General features: G+C 41.8%; 1 pseudogene; it reads right to left on the bottom strand.

Moving 5' to 3' along the window:
* Nucleotides 1-6,854: 6,854 nt before the first annotated feature.
* Nucleotides 6,855-7,202, bottom strand: LOC125346377 (annotated as a pseudogene).
* Nucleotides 7,203-7,361: the final 159 nt, after the last annotated feature.

Raw genomic sequence — 7,361 nt, 5'->3', positions numbered from 1 at the left:
CGAATATGAACTTACCTACAGTGTCTGTGAACTTAGCACTCAATCAAATAAAGTCTCTGAATTACCAGAGGGAGGAGGCCTACGCCTAGAAAAACTCGAAAGCATGCACTAAACATTGTTATTTTTGCTAGGCTCTGATGTCTCATGCCTGTTTGGTCCTGGCTACTCAGTGCGAGGCTCACTTAAAGACGACCGCCACATGGTTCAGGTAGAAAAGTTTATCGAGGGGGAGAAAATACTGCCGGTCTGCCAAGATGAAGGGTGCAGGGGGTGCAAGAGACGCAGGAGAAGGGGAAAGAAAAGGAAAGAGGGCAATGGGCAGAACTAATGATGGAAATTGACTGTATAGGTGGAGGCTGGGAGGAGGTGTGGCCGCAGCAAAGGGCTGGGAGGAGATGTGGCCACAGCTATGACTTCAGAAACCGGGGGACCTCCCACTGCCCCGTTCTCAAACATGTGAAAGGAGAAAACTCTGTGTGGCAATACTCAGTGTGACTTGCTTAGTTCGGCTCTACAAAACCTAAGTGATTGTAAAGTACGTCCGGACTGTCGAGCCATGGGTCTAGGGTCTTGGGAGTTAGGACTCAGTCCTCTGAAGCCCACCAGGGAATCACAGATCTTAATCAGCTGTGTCCCGGATCCCGGCCAGAGCAGGTGTGGGAGCCTGAGCTGTGGGAAGGGAATCCCGACGAATGGTTGCAGGTTGTTTCTGGAACTCAGGGCTTGCGCTTTGGAAGCCCTGATGTGGAAGACGCTGGTTGTATTTTGCACCGCGCCAACACGACTGAGGCGCCGGAAGCCATGTTCCAGGAAACCCTGGGCCGCAGGATCCCCCGAGGGGCCACCTGATATTCCGTTCTCGCTCTCGGCTTTAATCTATAGGTCTTTAGGTCTTTCATTTTAGGTGTCTCCCTCCTCACTTCCAATAGGAACTGCAACCGACAGCATTTCCGTGGGGAAGGGGTACCTGGGTGAGAGGAACAACCCGCAATCCTCCCCGTCGCACGCTTGGCACCATTTCTGCTATGCCTTATGGGAGTTGTAGGCACGCTTCCCCGTCGCGCCTTTGACGCAGTTCTCGCTATGCTTTGTGGGAGTTGAAGTCCTGGGTGGGCCCACTTCCTGGGCTGAAGGCTTCTGCATCTTGAAGGCCAAGGAGTTTTTCACTGTTGTATGTGAAAACTTTGAAACATGTTAGCTTTTTTGTTTGTTTCTTTTTGTGGTACTGGAGTTGATGTGCTTGAGAGGCCCATGCTGTCACTTGACAGCATAGCCATTCATGATTTAGTTATTTTGGGCAAAGAGTCTCATCTTTATGGCAGGACAGGACTACAGTCCCAGCTCAAAGCTGGGATAACCGACCAGCACCACCATGCCCAGCTATTGATTGACTTGAGGAGTAGGTCTCTCCAACCTGTCATCCAACTGTGATCCTGCTGACTTCTGCCCCTGGAGTAGTTGGGATTACAGGCTTCAGCTACTGTGCCTTGCTAAAAATATTGCTAGATTTTACTTAGTGACCACATGCAAATAAAACAAGTGATATTTTCTTTGTGAAAAAAAAAAAAGCATAGGGAAGAAAAATAATGAATGATTACATCAATGAAATGTAGTTAAGAAGACTATAAATGGAAATCAAATAGTTCTTTTTCTTTTCTGTTACTTTGGGTACAGTACTGTGATTTGAGATCAAGGGCTTCATGCATCCTAGACAGTTGCTTTAACCACTTGAGCCTTGTCTCCAGCCTGAAATCTTCCTTTCTGTATTCACTTCTTCTAAAATGAGAACACTATTGTCTGCTTTTAAAAGTTGTAAACTTTAAGAAAAAAATAAGTGCAGGGCTGGGGATATGGCCTAGTGGCAAGAGTGCCTGCCTCATATACATGAGGCCCTGGGTTTGATTCCCCAGCACCACATATACAGAAAATGGCCAGAAGTGGCGCTGTGGCTCAAGTGGCAGAGTGCTAGCCTTGAGCAAAAAGAAGCCAGGGACAGTGCTCAGGCCCTGAGTCCAAGCCCCAGGACTGGCAAAAAAAAAAAAAAAAAGTGCAAATGTATAGATTATTTAAGATCACAGGAGAGATAATACTATAAAACTCTCCTCAGACTTACCTTTTCATTTGATAACTCATCTTAGAGATCTTTTCATATATGAATATAAAGATCTCTGTCTCTCGCTCTCTCTCCCTCTTTGTCAGTTGTGGGGCTTGAACTCAGGGCCTGGGCACTGACTGTCCTTGAGCTTTTTTGCTTAATGCTAGTGCTCTTCCACGTTGAGACACAGCACTACTTCTGGTTTTCTGATGGTTAATTAGAGAAGAGTCTGACAGACTTTCCTGCCCAGGTTAGCTTTGAACTGTGATCCTCAGATCTCAGCCTCCTGGGTGCTTAAAATTACAGATGTGAGCTTCTAGCACCCAGCTCTGCCCTCCTCTCTTTTTAATGAGTATATAGTAGTTCATCCTACCCATGACATAATTTATGCACTGCTTTCTCCATCTCATGACATTTCAGTTGTTGCCAATTTTTCTTTCCTGTTGGAAACAAAACTGTGTTGTCTCTAACAAACCCTAGCATATGATTATCTTCCTCACCTTTATCTGAACATACAGTGAACATTCCCATCTTTATATTACAGCTTATACATTTTCCCTTCTTCCCCCCATGATACTGCTATGGATTCTTATTAATATTTTTCTCAGTGGCTCAAGTGGTAGAGTGCTAGCATTGAGCAAAAGAAGTTCAGGGACAATGCCCAGGCTCTAAGTTTAAGCCTCAGGACTAGCAAAATAAAATAAAATAAAATAAAATCCTCAAGACCACATGGTTTAACATTTCACTATGTAAGGTGCTAAAGTTTTATATAGTTAGTCTTACATTCTCAATTAACTTAAGAGATGTCCATAAGACATTGTACCATTCCAGGATGGAGCAGACTTCCACATTGTTTCATTGCAATGAAACAGCAAGCACTGGGACAATTAATTTCTTTTCTCTTAGTTGGGGATACAACGCATGCTAGGCAAGCCCTCTACTCCTAAGCTACACCTCCAGCATCTATTTCTTCTTTGTCAACCCCTCAGCACTCTGTTACTTTCAAAAGATGATTAATGATAACCACAGTGGAATGTGCAGCCAAACAAAACCCACCCAAGAATAAATGAAACAATCTTTCTGAATTCTCATTTCTACTGAGTACATCGCAATATGACATGTGGCAATGTGTGATTTTTTACTGACTTTTTCCTTTATTCCTTCCTTCCTTTCTCTCTTTTTCTTCCTTCCTTCCTCTCTCTCTTCCTTGTTCCCTTCCTTCCCTCCTTCCTTTCTCCTTCCCTTTCTCTCTCCCTCCCTCTCTGCCTCCCTCCCTCCCTCTCCCCCTCCGTCCCTTCCTCCTCTTAAGAGAATATATGAAGGGCTGGGAATATGGCCTAGTGGCAAGAGTGCTTGCCTCCTATGCATGAAGCCCTGGGTTTGATTCCCCAGCACCACATATACAGAAAATGGCCAGAAGTGGCGCTGTGGCTCAAGTGGCAGAATGCTAGCCTTGAGCAAAAAGAAGCCAGGGACAGTGCTCAGGCCCTGAGTCCAAGGCCCAGGACTGGCAATCAATCAATCAATCAATCAATCAATAAAATGATATAATTTCTCTTTAAAAAAAAAGAATACATGAAGAAAGAGGGCTCATGAAGAGAATGTGAACGAACATGGTGAAAGCATGAAAGCATATGAAAACATGACAATGAAACCTGTGAAACTTGTCCTTGGAAATGGGGGTGGGATGAGGGAGAATGCTAGAGGGGTTGTGGTTTATTGGGATACACTGCTTACATGTGTGGAAATGTCACAATGAAACCCCCTTACGTGACTAATGCATGCTAATGGAAATTATGTTTATTGGAAGTGGATGTGTGGATCAAGTGCTAAAACACAATTGATGAAGTAAAAATTTGAGTAAGCAAGTGGCAGAGAGCTAGTCTTGAGCTGAAGAGCTCAGAAACAGCACCCAGGTCCAGAGTTCAAGCCCCATGAACGAAAAAACATTTGAGTGAGAATTTGTGGCTCTGAGTCACAGTCCCCAGTACACACACACACACACACACACACACACACACACACACTGCATCTTAACAAATGTAGATAAAATCACCCAGTCAAGCTCTAGTGGCTCATGCCTGTAGTAATCTTAGCTTCTCAGAAGGCTGAGGTCTGAGGATCATGGTCTAAAGCCAGCAGGGGCAGAGAAGTCCATGATACTCTTATCTCCAATAGACTACTCAGAACAAGCCAGAAGGAGTGCTGTTGCTCAAGCTGTAGAGCACTAGTCCTGAGCATAAAAAGGCTCAGGGACAGTTCCCAAGCCTTGAGTTCAAGCCCCAGGACTGGTAGAAAAGGAAAAGAAAGAAACATAAATCACCTGTGACTACACTTTAAGTTATAGACCTTAGTAATAACTTGACATATTATATATTTTTCTCATATTTTATATAGATGTAATATGTATTCATAACATTTTAATCATACCATGTTTACTTTTTTGTTTTGTTTTGTTGTTGTGGAGCTTGAACTCTGGGTCTGGGTGCTGTCCCTGAGCCCTTCAGCTCAAGGCTAGTGCTCTACCACTTGAATCCCCACACTACTTTTGGTTCTCTGGTGGTTAATTGGAGGTAAGAGTCTCATGGACTTTCCTGCCCAGGCTGGCTTTGAATTGGGATCCTCAGATCTCAGCCCCTGAGTAGCTAGGATTATAGGCATGAACCACATGGCACCCAGCCCCACCACATGTAATTTTTAATTTATATGAGGCTGTGATGTAGCTCAGTTGTAGAATTGTTTTATTGTTGTAAGACCAAGAATTCAACTCCCAGCACCCAAAATAAAAATCATTCATTCATTCATTCATTCACTGAGGCATGATCGAGACTTGGTAGGGTCAGGTGGGCCTGGAACTTGCTATGTAGTCTAGCCTGGCCTCAAACTCAAGGTCCTCCAGCTGGCCTCCACTTTCCAAGTGCTGGGATTACAGGCATGCATCACAATACCCGGCTTTATTTATTTTGTTATTGGCTTTTTACGTACCAGTAATGTGGCTTTAATTTAGAGCTTCTTGCTTTTACTTAGTTTTGCACTACCATTTGAACCATGCTTCTATTCTTTTTTTTTGCCAGTCCTGGGGCTTGGACTCAGGGCCTGAGCATTATCTCTGCCTTCTTTTTGCTCAAGGCTAGCACTCTACCACTTGAGCCACAGCACCACTTCTGGCTTTTTCTATATATGTGGTGCTGAGGAATTGAACCCAGGGCTTCATGTAAACAAAGCAAGTACTTTACCAATAAGCCATATTCCCAGCCCTGAACCATGCTTCTAACCTGGCTTTTAGAGGTTATTTTGGAGACAGAGCCTCTCAGCCTTGTCTCTCCAGGTTGGTTTCATATCTGTGGCTCCTACCACTGACACCCAGCTTCTGGCTTTGTTTTTATTTTTAAAATTGGGATAAAACTTATCAAACTTATATTCGATAAAGTGTGTCAATGCTTAGTAAAATTTTCCCAGTACAGACTTGAGAGCCTTTTTTGCTCATCTAACAAATAGAAGAGTGTGAACGTCCTATGCATTCAAAATGTTCCTTTTTTTTGTTTGGTACTGGGCCTTGAACTCTGGACCTAGGTACTGTCCTTGGGCTTTTGCTCAAGGCGATTGCTCTACCATTTGAATCACAGTGCCAGTCTGGCTTTTTCTGACTATTTTACTGGTGATAAGAGTGTCATGGACTTTCTTGCCCAGCCTGACTTCGAACCTTGATCCTCAGATCTCAACCTCTTGAGTAGCTAGCATTACAGGTGTGAGCCACTGAAGCCCAATTGAAAATGTTTCTAATCTTATAAAATGACTACTTTGTGTACAAAGTATGTATGCTGTTATTTATGACCACTGGAAATTAATTGTTTTCAATTTCTTATTATTGTAACTGTTTGGTAAAGTGAACCAGGGATCGGCACAAAATAGAGAAGTGCTCTACCACTGAGCTACACCCCATCCCCTCAATTATAGAATATTTTTTTGTGTGAAGTAGTCATTTATTTCAAACAAATTTCACAAAACCTTTCTTGCTAAAACATGGAGTTTTGAAAACTGACAGTTTATCAGTAAACAAAAAGTATGATGAGGAAGCAAGAATGTGTTAGCATTATTATACCCACTTCTCTTCAGTTATATCAGTTATATCCTCAGTACCACATAAACAAATTTTTTAAATAAAAAATTCTACTCTTAATGTAGTCTATGTAATCTCTTTTGTAGGCTCTATACTAGTTTTTTTTTTTTTACTCTTTTCACTGACGTTTTAGAAGTGTTCATTATCATTCATTTAAACTTAAGACCAAAATGCCTTGAACATTTTTAAAAGAGATACCCATCATTTTTCAACATTATGTCTTTAGCCTCTTTCTGAAAAATGATTTCATTTAAATTTAAATAGTACTGAATTCTTTTATGTGTAAAAGTCTGTGTTTTCTTTTAAAGCAAACAAAATGAATAGAAATATGGCCCCATTCCAATAATTAATTGTTCATAAAAATGGCATCAGTACAAAGATTTAAACCTCAAAGTAGCAGATTAGTAATTAGATGATGAAATCTGATTTTTTATGAAAACAGAAGCTTAATACTAGTCAAAGAAACAACATATTGAATTAAATTGAATACTGAGCTGAAATAATTTTACAAATTCTTCAATTCACAAATACTTTTGAACAATTAAGTGTTAGCCTCATTTTTTAAAATTAAATGCTTATTTAAGAAAGCCATTTGGACAAACATCTTCACAAACTTCTAGGATACCAGAGTAACAAAGATGAATAATAAAGTTTTATTCTTTTTCATCATCTGAGTGATCAGGTTGCAAAGGACATGTTTTTTTCTTTGCTTTTCCTAAGCCACTGGGTCCTGCCTGTTCAGGGATCTAATTTTCTTTTTCAGAACCTTTAGGAGACAGCCTGAAGAACTCTCCAATTCCTTTTTGCCACTTGGGAGTTGGGCATACACAAACTGGATTCCCTCCTGCATACTTGTTTTCAGCTTTCCGGGATGAAGGAGATGGAGTGTTGATGGCAGAGGTGGAGGAGCCAAGCACCTTCCTGGGGGCGTGGGAAGTCACCACTTTTCTAGGTGCTTGGGGCACTGTCTGCTTTAGTCCGCACCATGTCCTAGCAAAAGGAGACAAAGCCCTAGTTCCGGGTGATTCAGTCTCAATTATAGAATATTTAAACAGACAGGAAAGTCGCCACTATTCATACTGAACATATCTTCAAATTTTTACTGAATTTCTTCAGAATTTCTTTTCCCTTAAAACAAGTGGGGAA

The sequence above is a fragment of the Perognathus longimembris genome, chromosome 2 (assembly GCF_023159225.1).
Source record: "Perognathus longimembris pacificus isolate PPM17 chromosome 2, ASM2315922v1, whole genome shotgun sequence".
NCBI lineage: Eukaryota > Metazoa > Chordata > Mammalia > Rodentia > Heteromyidae > Perognathus > Perognathus longimembris.
The sequence above is the reverse complement of the archived record's forward strand: the minus strand, read 5'-3'. Positions and strand labels throughout refer to the sequence as shown.